We start from the raw sequence: 13905 nt of genomic DNA, 5'->3' as shown, positions 1-13905 counted from the left end.
TAGCAAAGAAGAGCGAGCCTTCGACCTAGAGAGTCCAGAGGAACTGGGTACAGCGGACCAGCGAACCAGATTGCAGGGTGCTGCAACCGTAAGTGAGCACGTGGTTTTTTTCTTTTTGATTCGCCAGACTCAAATGTTGTGTGTTCATTTTGATAGTTCTGGGAATAGGGAATTTGTTGCATTGTGTGTTTGCACAAATTAATTAAGGAAAACAGTTCTAACCACCAGTCGGGGCAGCTGCCATGGATCTTAGAAGGTTGACGAGGTTACTTGTTGTTGGTGTGTGACGATTTGGGAATTGAGGCGGACGAACAGATGAAAACGCCAGCTATCATAAAGACGATTCAAGATAGTGGCAATGATGATAAAAGCATTGAGCTTGCTTGAGAGGTGATGCAAGAACCGCGGGAGTGTGAGCGTAAGCGTGAAGAACGCGAGAATGAACGGAAGCATGAGCTTCAAGAACTTACTCTTAGGTGTGAGCGTCAAGAACGTCAGCGTGAACGTCAAGAACGTGAGAACGAACGTGAACGTGCGTATCAAGAATGTAAGTGTGAGCGTGAGCAAAAGTATGAGGGAGAGAAGGCAGCATTGATCAAACAGATACAATATTGTGATCAGTTAAAGGCACAGAGACAACAGCTGTATGAAAATTCTGTAGGTAGTGCAGACCACAAGAATGAGAAAGTGCCTGGCGGATTTTCGCCAAAAGCCAACGAGAAGAGTAGTGCCTGTGAGATTGGCTGCACATTCATAAGTGAAGGGAAAAAGCTAGCTGCTAACGATGCCTTAGTGGAAACAGAGGCCGTTAAAGGCCGCAGGGAGAGCGACGAGGTGCTGTGCCAACAGAGCACTGTAGAGACAGATAGGCCAGCTGCGAACAAATTGGCACAGTTACCGCACGTGTGCGTCGCTTGTAATGTTAGTGAGGGTGCTAGCGAAGAAAAGGGTACTGCTGACCTGACAGACGCTAGCACCCATGTCAGGTCAGATCTGCGTGCCGAAGTGATGTGTGAGCTGGACGATGCGGTTGAGAGTAGTTCTCAGGATGGCGAGCTCCGTAGTTCAAGAGAAGACAACTGCATTGTTCAGGGATCGGTGCAGCTCTCCGGCAGTCTAGGTAGCCTAGATAGGGATGATTCAGTTAGTAATCATTCGGACTGTGCGCGTGAGACAGCGATCGATACCGACACGCTGTGTGCTGATGCACAGCGTGAGCTGGGCAATGCAGTAGAGGGCAGTTCGCAAGATTACGGGTTGCATAACTCGAGTAAAGCCTGCTGCATTGTTCAAGAGTCGGTTGAGCTGTCCGCCAGTCGAGGCAAAGTGAGAGTAGATTTAAATGTAAATCACTCAGACTGTGCGGGTAAGAGACCGATCCGGGCCGATTAAATGTGTGACGGGCAGCACGAGGCGCGAGAGAGCGACATGAAAGTGAATTCACAGAAAAAGTGCCGCAGAAAACAGCACGCTAAAGATAGGAATGCGGTGGCTAGTGTGGTGAAGCCAAAGACGGCGACAGGCGCGATAAGGCAGGGCGCAAAGAAAAGAAAGGTGCGGTCGTCACTGACGATGTTGACGCATCAAACACGTTCGAGCCACCGGTCAAAGGGGTACTGCGAAGCATGTTCTGCACGGACGCGGACAAAGGGCACGGAGCAGTTAAATTTCTCGTCGTTCTGTCGTTCTCTTCGAAGCTCAGCGTGCAGTACGAAGAAGCACAAGGTGGCAAGACGAGACCAGGTGGGGAGTAGCGACGCGGTCAATCGAGGTCGTGATGAAAGAGGGGCGCCAGGACGCAAATTGGCAGGGGACTGTAACATCTTGGGGGAGCTGATAGTGAGTCAGCCCTTTTGTTGTTCCTCGGTAGCCAGAGTAGCTTTCGGACCGTGACCACCTCGAGTATGACTGAAAAGTATGAGTCAGTGGTAAACATTTGAAACTGGAGGCGAAGGCAGCTTCCGTAGAAGTAAAACATTGTTTTGTTTTATTTTTGAGCACTCTGATAATTTTCGCGATTTAAGTTTCTTTCACTAGGTAAGGTATGAGCTTTGCGTTTTGTTCGAGAAGCTCGAGATATGAAAGACGCGTTTTTTTTTTGTAAACATGTAGTATCGCAAGGTGTTCATTAATAAGTAGATAGGCTTTCTTTTTTTATGTGTGTGTGAGTAACCTGAGTGTCAAGGTTATCGGTGAGAGGCCTGTCATAACGCGCGTGTGTTTTAGTTAACCTTGTTTTTTTTTTACGTGTTTTTTTTTTATTTTCTAAGGTTAAGCGCGTATATTTTCAGTGAGTGCATGATTTGCACTGATTTGCACTGATTTGCCCTGAGAAAAGTTCTTAGTTCCATTAGCACGTGTCCTGTGTGGATGGAAGGAAGCAGATTTATGACTGGGTTGCTCGTGTGTGTTGAGGGCAGCCGTATTCTGACTTCTTTAGTGAGCGTGCGTAGAACGAGTTGTTAGCAGACGCATATTTTTAAGGGTTCTGCGGAGTGCGTAAGTTACGCAAATTAAGTTCTCGTTTAAGGTATGTGTCTTGTATGGACTAGAGAAAGACACGTGAGTAGGCGTAATAAAAAGTTTGCCTACGACGCAAGTATGCTTTCTGATTAGTGACCACAAGGCTAGCGCGCTTGTGATTACGTACTTGTGAAGATGGCCAGACTGTTCAGTGGCAACAACACGTGAGATAAGTGCGCCACTGCGTTAGGGTTGGAAACATGCTGTTCGTGTAGTTAGGCCACTTAAGTTATGTTCGGCTGTTTTCACTGTTTTTTTTGCAACAGCAACGACCCATTGTTTTGCTACAACAATAGCACTCTGGTCTTGTCGGCGCCAGGCAAGATGGCCAGACTGTTCGGTGGCAACAACACGTGAGATAAGTACGCCACTGCGTTAGGGTTGGAAACATGCTGTTTGTGTAGTTAGGCCACTTAAGTTATGTTCAGCTGTTTTCACTGTTTTTTTGCAACGGCAACGACCCATTGTTTTGCTACAACAATAGCAGTCTGGTCTTGTCGGCATTCGGGGAGAAATGGATAGCGGTTTGAAAAGGTGGTTGGAACTGCTTTGTCAAAATTGGGGAAATAAAAGATCAGGGTTCATTTGACTCGGTAATAGCCTGGCGAGTCAGGGGTGAAGAGCTTGCGCTTACACGTGGTGCAGCGCTGTGTTGTTTTGCTTGTTTGACGTATGTTCTTCAGGGCCCAGGATCCTGAAGGTCGTCAAACAAGGCTCGGCACCAGTACCCTGCAGGTTCTTTCAGCGTTCCTCATGGCCGGGTAATTGAGTTCACCGGCCATTCCGAACTTCCGGGGCAAGTACGAGATGTTAGATATGGGGCCGTTTCCTGAGCCTACTTCGAGTTCCCCAGACCACTTCGAATCGCACCACCGCTAATTAAGGAGCACAGAAACACGGATGCCACATTCCTGAGGCACGGCACGTGCAAACAAGTTGGCGGACCCCACTTCGTGTACAGCCGGTAGAGCTATTCACTGTTTGGCTCTTCCCGAAAGTGAAGGGAAGGGACTCTTCCGTCGTGGCACTGTTGCGGGTAAAGTGGGTCCCGAAGAAAGACGGCTGTAATGTGCCGTGACAACCTGGCGGCGTTGCCCCCTACCCTCTATGGTGACGGCGCATTGCAAGTCAGCAAAGCAAGACCGCAGGGAGAAGAAAGCCCTCGGACAAACAACTGAGCAGCGACTCTCTTCGCCGGGTGTGACTCCATCCCACGGGCGCCTACCATTGGCCGAAAATGGCGTCACCTGAGCGGGCTCTCCCATTGGCCAAACGTGACGTGTTTTATCGACACCGAAGGGCTTAAAAGATGCAGACCGGGAGCAGCAGAAGAGGATTGCTAGAGGATTCCTAGAGCATTCCTTCATCGATCTCTTTCGAGCTTCTTGCCACGGGCCGCAGCGTCCGAGTTGCTGCCGGCCCGTAATGACTTTACGACTGTTAATGGACTCTCACTGTACATAACGTAAATAAACCTCCCAAGTTTTTCATTCCGAAGTCCTCCTCAACTCTTACATTGGCCACAAATTTAGTAACGGTGGCAAGGGGAGCAGAATGTAGTCAGCTTGCAATGCTCATGCTTTCCAGAAAAAAAAAAGCATATCATGCCTACACATGAAGATTGTTCGCGTGGTTTTCCCATCGCCAATTACTGAGATAATATATAAACACGAAAGATAATTTTTCAGCTGCTAATACTTTCGTAGAACGGTGACACAGAAAAAGCACTGAGGGCGAAATGGAAAGCTGGGCGAGTTAGTGAAGTTGCAGAATGAGACTTGGCACAGAAAAACAAGTCATAGACCAAATGACAATGAGGAGGAACGTCTGTTTGTCAGTTTTCTCTACTGGCAAGAGGGAAGTGTAGCACAATCAAGGCGCAACGACGTCCGGAGGCTCATGGAACACACACATGCACAGGGCTGAGTTTGTGTACATGCGTCTTCTTATGTCCTTGGGTCTACGAGCTCACCTGATGTCTTTAGGCACCCGAAACAACCTTGCAGGGCTTGTTTTTGAGGTATTCGTGCACCACTGCACGATGCACAAGCGGTACATAAGAGTCGTGAAACGGGTGAAACATCATGGAACACAAGCACACAGCTACCGAGGACCACGAAACTGACGAAACTACCCACGCCGGTCAACGCACAGCAGCGCACGCTTCCCGATAACAGCAGATAACGAAACATGAAACTTCATGCAGGGGCTAAGCTGGTGCTGGGCTGGCGGGCGCGCGCTATGACAGTTGAAAGTGAGAGAGTTACATGGGAGGGCAAGGGGAGAGGAGTTGAGAGGAGGGGCGAAAGGGCACAGCCTCCTAGATCGGCGTGCCGCATGCATCGATCTAAGAGGCCGTGCCAGGGAAGCGGAGTTGCTTTCCTGTCTTCCTGATGGATGGCACCAATTACCTCTGCCACGAAAGTGGTGGAGTTTCCGAGGCCGGGTTAGGCCTAGCTCACTCTTGCCAGGTTCGTTGCATCTGGTGTCGCAGCCGTTGCTTGAAACCACTGGCAGGTGGTCGTTGCTGTGTTTTTCGGCAGGGTCGGAGTACTTTTTGAAGTTGTAGCGTGCTCGCTTTATTTTCTTGCCGGACTTGTTTCGAGTGCAAAACTTCCAACATTCCGACATCACTACATGCTACGCTAGCGGCTTTCAAAATGGCGCCGCGGTTCGCTTTTCAGGCACGTCCACATGCTGTAGCAGATGACGCCAGCCACCTAAGCGAATCGCAGGACTTTATTTAGTTACGTGCACTGAATGGGTGAATGGGGTCGCATGCTGGGGCTTTTTTTGGTGCGGTAGCGAATATGCGGACGAATGAAAATGTGGTGGGAAATTGAAGAAGAGAAGTAGCTCTTTCCAATGCGACTAAGATGGCCACGACAGCATACGTTGTTCAGCAGTGGTGTGGCACGAAAAAAGCCCCCTTTTTATGCTCCTTTCTGTCAAACTGTAGCTCGCGTTAGTTACATAAATTGATATTGCGGCTAAAATATTGATCCATGACGTGGGAAACTTGGTCAGAACATGCAGCAGTGTTTGTATATTATGGAAATACCACTTTCAAGAAACCCATTTTTTTTCATGATTTTTTGGTCTCTAAGACACGTGTTCCCCGGGGAGACACGGATCAAGCGATGGCTGCGACGTGGGATGCAATGGATCTGGCGAGAGCGAGCTAGGCCTAATGACATCGCGTGATCGCAGGAGCAGCGTTCGACACGACACAAAGATGGTGCAGCCAGCGGAATTGCTCCAATGGCAGAAGCAAGCAGGGGAAAACCTCTAACAACTGGTAGGAATTTCGGCAACGAAGCGAAAATTGGACATGTTTATGAGCATCAACGATAGTGCGGACAGGCTGGCGGAGATGGAGTCGCAGTTTTATGTTATCAGTGTGGAAGCGATAAGTGCTTTGGTCTCGTGTCTGAAGTGCAGTCTCCGTGGCAGCTCCGTGACTTTTGACTCAGAGGAGCGAGAATATGGCCTTGCAGTCAAGCTTTTCACCATTTGTGAAAACTGCAGTGATGTTTCTGAGTGGAGCTTGCCGCGCGTGAAAAACAACAAAACGGTCAACCCCTTCGTAGGGAACATTCTCGCCATTTGTACGATGATTAGCACTGGAAATTGACAAACAGCAATAAACGACGTTTTTGCTGCAATGAATATCTCGCATCATGGCCTTTATAACAAAACATGGTAAGGCGGGTATCTCAAACAGAAGCTGGTTCCGGCGTCTGTGGCCCAAAAGCTGATGGGCATGTGTGCACTATCAGTGAAGTCATTGTATACTGACTTGAAAGTTGCGAACTCCAGGAATATAGCAGTATCCTACGGTGGCTCGTGCATGACGCGCAGCCATTCGTCACACATCGGAGTCGGCACGGTCATCGAACTGTTCTCCGGACTTGTGCACGACTACTTTGTCCTGAGCAACTTCTGTGTGGGTGTGTGCACGACCTGAAATCTGGTGACCCAGACTACCAAGATTGCAAGGCAAGCTATATGTGCCAAAAAAATGCAAAAAAAAAAGCCGGGGAGATGGAAGTTGAAGCGGCACTTATACTGTTCCAGAGGTCACTTCAGCTGCACAAACTGAGATACACCACAGTCCCCTCAGATGATGATAGTCTTGCATTTCTTGCTCTCAGACAAGCCAAAGTGTATGGCTTTGTGCCAGTCGTGAAGGAAGATTGTATAAATCACTTTAAAAAAAAAGGATGGGGACTGCCTTGCACACTCTCGTTGCCAAACATAAGTGCTCTGCTTCTGAAACACTTTGTGGTAAAGGAATATTGACGGGTGACCTGATCACCAAACTCAGTGCCTACTATGGATGGGCATTAAAATCCAACAAAGGGGATGTGAAGGCTATGCAGAAGGCTGTGATGGCAACATACCGCCTCATCAGGTCAAAGGAAAAGGTTTGAAAAAACAGTCTTTGCCCATCTGGTCTAGATTCTTGGTGCCATCAGAATAATGCGCAAGCAAAAAATGAGCCCATCCCAAAGCGTCGATATAATTTGCCTGTCCATGTTTGTCAAGCCCTTCTACCAGTGTATGAGTGCCTCTCAGAAGAAAAATTGCTTCAAAGGTGCCAACGTAGCATGACCCAAAACAATAATGAATGCTTGCATTCCATGATTTGGGCATTGGCACCTAAAGAACAGCATGCCTCGAATTTTGCTGTTGAAGCTGCTGTGACTGAGGCAATAATGAAATTTAATTCGGGGAACGAGAGAGCTTCATCTGCCATACTCCAGGAGCTTCATTTGAATCAGGGGCTACCGAACAGCATGAGAATGGCCGAGAAAAATAACCAGCGAGCAGCAGCATCAGCCCGCAAGCATCCATCTGCAGAAAATCTGGGACAAGCCTTCAAGAAATGCCATTTTGGTAGCTGTAGGTAGACAGATTACATCCCTGGTGGCTACTGACCATTTAGATGTGGATATATCAATAGTTTTTGTTATAGTGGAATAAAAATGAGCTTGTCCATTTTCTTATTTTTTTTCTGAGAACATGAATTTTTGAATATTTGCATCCTTCCGGGAGTGATTTCGCAGTAATCACAGCACCTAAAATTGTAATTTTTGTTGCGGTACTGAGCTACGTAAATAATGCACACAATGGGAGGACCAGATTTTTGTATCTCAGTTTTAATATTTTTTTATTGTCCATACATTAAACAGCCACTTTGAACCCATTTTGAAAAGAAAGCTTTGATGTGCTGTATAATTGTTAATAATTGTTATACCAAAAAACTATTCCTACCATTGTGAAGCTTATGGTTCCTAGTATTCAGCTATGTGCCTAAAGCAAAACTTTGATGAGTAGTTTTTGCTCCATTGTTCCCAGAAACAATGCTAATTAATTTTAGTTAACTTTAGAACTAATTTGCATATCTTAAAAACAATTGTATATTTGGAATCAGCATGAAAAACTAAACAAGGTTGTACATTTTCATTAAATTTGGTAAAAGGGGTCTTAATGAAGGTCAGAATACCCACTTCCCCCCTTAAAACAGTTGCACTGTTTAGGGTGTATATTTGTCCCACAACAATAATCGTCACCTGCCTTGGCTACATATACTTTTCTGAAAACGCTGCGCTGGCTACTTTCTTGTCGAGAATGCTATGCCATGCTGATAACGTGCACGACATTTGTGACTTGGAAGTACCGGGCTCTCAGTGTTAAAGAAAGGAAATGTGGGCAAGACTGATGACAATTGTTGTTGTAGGACAGGATGCACCCCAAAGGGTGCAAACTTTTTTAAGGGTGTAAGAGGAACACATACGCACCTTCAGATGCCTGGGTGTTGTTTCCCGAGGCCCTGCCTTGCGCTTGCACCAGCGCAGTTCTGAATTCTGCCCGAAAGTCAGCCTATGGGGGAAGCTCATTGACATCCCCATGGGCGGCAGCCAAGTGACATTGTTTTATGACCCGCTGCCATACTGTTTGAAACACAACGTAACTGCATGACACAGCTATTGTGACCGCTTGAAACCCTGCAACATAAAATTGCAATTATCCTGGAAATATCGTGAGCATTGTTTTTCTGTGTGGGACCCCAGAAAAACTACAGTAATCCATCATTTTAACGAAATCGCTTTACTCGAAATATCGCTTTATTCGAAATTTCTTCTGGTCCCGATCCAAATGCATGCATTTTAAGCCGCATTACTCAAAGTGCACGAAGAGCTTGACCCACTTAGAGTGAAGTAGCAAGCGCTGCCGCTCGGCGGCAGCGACCCTTCTGCACATGCAGCGTCAAAATAATACCACCAATGAATAAGTCTTATGCAGGCACAGAACAGGCCACAAAAGTACCAAACCCACAACCAATGACTGCCTAGTAATGGGTACCAGGCGAGTGCCGAGTGCGCCCAGCTGTTTACTGCGGAGTGAACGGAAGCTGTCAAATTAAATGCTGCAGCACACCCGAACCGTTAATCTCAGTCACAGTTGCATTGCTGGTGTCCCCCGTGATAGAATCCAGATAGAAATAAAGTTTTCCTGACCCTTTGTGATGCCAGAAAACCATGGTCTCTTAGATGCCAAAAAGTGGCCAAAGGACCGTGGGCAGACTTGTGCCGTAGCATTCCATGGAGTGCGATCGACGAGCCAAGTTTTACTGCTCCAAAAAGCACTTCTGGTGCTGAAACTTGCCGCGAAGCACAAGAGAAATATCCCTCCGATGATAAGTGCCATGTTTGATGTGAGGTGCTGCGTTAACAAATAGGGAAGACGACTTCTGAGAAGCTGGTCTAAAAATTTGCTTGCCGCTCGCCATAATTGTCCTGCATCACAATAAAACACTGTCCCTAGCTTCATTGAACTTTTGATGGTGCAAATCGACTGATAACTTTGCTGAAAACACGAAAAATCCAAGCGTCGCCAGCGGCAAATCAGGCTGTCAACATGGCGGATTAACACAAGGTGGTGTTTCCCCGGTGATTTTCTCGAGGCGGTCATGCTCGATTCACACCATCCGACTTTAGACAAACAGTCCAAATGCGTGGTAGGGTCATTGAATTCTGTTCCTAGACATTTGTCAATGGCGCGGACGCGATGGTGCGTGAACACCGACACGCAAACCGTAGAATTGGTTCAGTGTCGTCAAAAACTCTTGTTTTGCAAACCTCATGATTGCACAGCTCGGGAATAAATTCTCATCGTCACCGACTCTGACGATGACTGGGCTTGCAGCAATCTGTACGAGGCTGTTCATAAAATTGCGGGCCAAGAGGTAGAAGGCGACTTCAATACATTCGTGTTGACTGACGCTGCTGCTGCTGTGGTCACCCCAGTGACGGATGTGGAGATAATTGACACTGTTGGTAGCCTTGATGAGGACAAAGAGCCGGCGGACGAAGAGCCACGTGAAGTCCCAACTATGGTTCAGACGTGGGAGTACCTGCGGCTGCTGCAAAATAAGGTTGAATGCATAAGCGGTGACCATGGCCTCATGCAATGCTTGGTCAAATTAGAGCAGGGGTTGCTCGTGCCCGGTAAAAACTTGAAACAGCTGAAGCTCACTGAAATAAAAATGGGTAATGCAAGCTATGTTTTCGGCTTGCAGTTGAAGCATACGTGACAAACTGTTGCTTGTAGGCTGTCAATTAGTGTTATTGGCAGTCTAGTTATGTAGCAGTTTTATCTTTCATGCTACAACCAGTGATGTTTTCCTTGCAACAGGCCCTTTTACATGTATGTGGCACAAAAGTCAGCTTTTCTTAAGAGTCTACTCATGCAGTTTTTTATGTGAAGCATGCTTTGCCTCATTCTTGGCATTTTGTGTCAGGTAGAATGTAGGGGGGTAGCTGGGTAGGTTCCTGTCTCGCCTTGCTTGAATAAAAAGAAAATAATGTATGACTGATTGCGGAATGGAGCCTCTGCTGTCGAGCACAGCAGCATTGTGTCCTAACCATTAGGCTATGATAGCATGCACAATTATCTCGTTTGAAAGCTAGCCAGCGCTTTGAAATGCACGGCACATGGGCCTTGTGCCACTTGCTCATCTTCGTTCCTTGTGACAGCCTGCAGTCCGAGGTGCCGTGTTAGAGTGCACTATATCCGGGACTGGACCACTTTCCTCAGCGCTTTCCTCGTAGCATGCTACATAGATATTGTGCAGTGTTGTACGAACTTCATGATCGTCCAAGTTAATCATGCTCCAAGATTTCTTTGCCCGAGTATGAATGCCATTGTCATTTTAACATACACCGCATGACATAGTCATAGGTACGTGCCATTGCACAGGAGGTAGTTGCCGACGACATCTTAATTCGTGTGTCTCTCGCTTATACTTGTCTGCTAAATACAGCAATACTTGTAAGTAGTAAAAACCAGAAGAAATTTCGAGATAAGTGAATTTACGAGATAAGCAATGTTGCGGAAATTGCAGCGAAATGTCGAGTAATTTCTAAAAATGTTCACCGCTACTGACTAGCTTTTCAACAAGAACTTCTAAACTGGCTTTTTGTAATGGTTTCAAAGAAAAAATAGAAGCATACCAGAGATATCAAACAGCTCTATTTTTTGGCACTGCCATTTTATTCAGTGCATAAAAATTATGTAAGACTGGTTTGCTTTGCAGTAGCACTTGGACCTAGAAAGGTGTCTTTGAGCTGCTTCCCACATTGCATGAGCCAATCGTTCCCGCCACTGCACTCAACTTTATTTCGCAGCAAGTGAAGCATGTTTCTTGCTTTGGTAGGCTGATGTTGGTACCTCTTGAGGTCTTTCGTCGTCGCCACGTTCACCGTTTCCTTCGTTTGTAGCTATCTCAGCAATTTTGGCAATGGTGAATTCACCCGGTACATCCTGCCCACATAGTGCATACTCATAAATGCTCACGTCGCTTTCTGTAGCACTGTTCATGGTAAGTTCGTGCTACATGAGTTGCGTATGCAAGTGACATGAGCATTCACGAGTATGCGCTATGCAAGCAGAGCGTATCAGAATGCATGCAGCATGTGCGTTTTTATTCCATGTTGCATAGAATGGAAATCAAACCTCTGATGGTAAATCATGTGTGTTGCATAAAGTGAACAAAATGAACTGCGTCAAGCATGCTAATTTGCAGGGACTGCCTTTGCACATGTCTCTCCCGTCACATGATGTGCCACATGGCTGCTTGACAAAGTTATGCGGCTAGGTTCCAACTTGACTTTTGGCGAAAATGTCCTCTTTGTGGTAGGCATGGCAGCCGCGCACCAAGCTTGTTAAACGTTCCAGTGGCGGAGATTTTCTTCTGCTCTCAGACAAGATTTCGAGATATGCGCAATTTGTCCCAAAAATACTTCGATATAAAGGGCAATAAATACATGACACGTACGGGAATTGGTTCGGTGCCACGAAAAATATCGACTTAGCCAATTTTTCGAGATGTGCAAGTTTGAGTTAACGAGGGATTGGTGTATGTAGAAACCAGCAATTGTCATGTGGTACGGCTGCCTCAAACAGCTGGCGTGGAAATCGTGTCATTGCCGCCGTACGATCGTCTTCAATGTGGTAGTCGTCATGCCGATGTTGACGCAGACATGTACACTCATGACGAACACAACTACTCAATTTACACTAACAAGCTGTTCCCCTTGGTGTCGCCCTGCAGAACCCCAAACAATACTAGATAGCCAGGCACCAGCAATATGCTTCTTATAATATCATTTCCACAGTGTATAGAATCTGCACAGTCTCTATTAACAATTGATGATCTTGTGTTTAAAACTGGTGTTTCGTTCTTGGTACAGTCGAACCCACTTATAATGATACTAGTTTTAACAATATCTTGTCTGTTCAAGCTGTTCGTACAGCTTTTAGCCCAGGTGACCATCCAGATACTTGCTGGAGAATAAAATATTATTTGATTTGATATCGGATATAACAATGAGAAGCTGCTGCACCATGAACTTTTGTATGTTTTTCATGGTGAAATAACCTGCTTGCTACAATGCCACCATGCTGCATTACCGGTTATAACAATGAATTCTGGCTGCTGGGTGTCCATGCCGAAAGGTAGTGAAATGTGAAATCCCTGAAAAGAAAAAAAAAAAAAGAGAAGTTCGGGCTGCTGCACGATGACTCGCTGCCCCAACAGCCGCCGCATGGTCATTTTGCAGCATTCTCCGCGCGCCTATCGCCCGTCGCCCTCACACCCCTCCGAAACATGAATGGACTGTGCCAACTGCACAGCTCCCAGATTGCTCGCTGGCTCCTCATCCTTCAGTGCAGTTCTGCAAACTGCTCGTGTTCGTTTTTGTTGGTTGCATTGAAGTCCTTCCTGGCCACGTGGTTTCTCAGCCTTGTTTGACTCGGTGCCGAAACAGAATATAGCTGATCCGTCCACTGATCATCAGCAATGTGTGACGTTGTTAGTGAAAAAAAAAAAAGCGCACAGCTGCAAATTTCGAAACTAAGTGCTTCTAACCTATGAGGAGATCGTCATGAATGTGCTTGCATTGGATCACGACGGCAGCGATGACGTGGTAGGGCAGGCTACCTCAATGTTCCTCATAGGAGGTCTGGCAGATGATTCAGTCTCCCTCCCGGGCTTCGTTTTCGCTAGGAATCTTCCGCTGCACTACATGGAGCACCTGGATGCCTCGGAGAAAGATGTCCGCAAGCTTCACATAAAGCATGTAAGGCTGACAGACTTCGTTTTTTTTTTTTTTTTGTGCAATCCAGTGAGAAGTATGTGGCGAATGTGCTCGTGGCGATCTCGCCTCAGCGTTTCTTCTGGATTTCTCAAGCTGACAGGCTGCTGCGGCAACCTTCTCACATATTTTAAAAGGCACCTTTTGGGGCCACCAAAGCGATGCTTCGGTGGAGCTTGTGCATTGCTTGCTGCCCGTGACCCCTCTTTGCAGTTGTTATAGCAGTGCCATTCTTAAACGGCAACAGCCGTGGCTTGTTACACACAATTAGAGTGCCCAGGAAGGTAAACGAGTGGACGGAATTGGCAGCTGGATAGAGGAAAGCAGTGGGGAGGGCTACTGGCCTCCCCACCATTATAGTTTTCTCGCAACAGCTCTGCCATCCCCTATTTTGATTTCTTCATGCAACTCGGATATAACAGTTATCGGTTATAACAATGGAATTTTTGTGGCACTTGAATATTGTTATAAGTGGGTTCAACTGTATATATATATTTTTTCATTAGTCATGGCATGGTGCGTAATTATACCGTAATAAATATTCCTGCTGTAAATATATGCATCTGCATTTGACTATTCAATTCAATGTTCAATACTTCCTATTCGTATTTGATTCGTATTAAAAAAATTGATATTCACCCACCTCTAGAAGAGTTTTCGTGGGGGGGAGAATTTGTAAATATAGGAAAGGATTGGTACCACATGGTGGTAGCACCCAACA

General features: G+C 46.5%; 1 protein-coding gene across 12 annotated transcripts in view; it reads left to right on the top strand.

The window, feature by feature from the left end:
* LOC135917043 (G/T mismatch-specific thymine DNA glycosylase-like) overlaps positions 1-13905 on the top strand; it is a 436020-nt gene that overhangs the window by 256725 nt on the left and 165390 nt on the right. The window lies entirely within an intron of this gene.

The sequence above is a fragment of the Dermacentor albipictus genome, chromosome 6 (assembly GCF_038994185.2).
Source record: "Dermacentor albipictus isolate Rhodes 1998 colony chromosome 6, USDA_Dalb.pri_finalv2, whole genome shotgun sequence".
Classification (NCBI taxonomy): domain Eukaryota; kingdom Metazoa; phylum Arthropoda; class Arachnida; order Ixodida; family Ixodidae; genus Dermacentor; species Dermacentor albipictus.
This window is presented reverse-complemented; position numbering and strand designations above follow the sequence as displayed.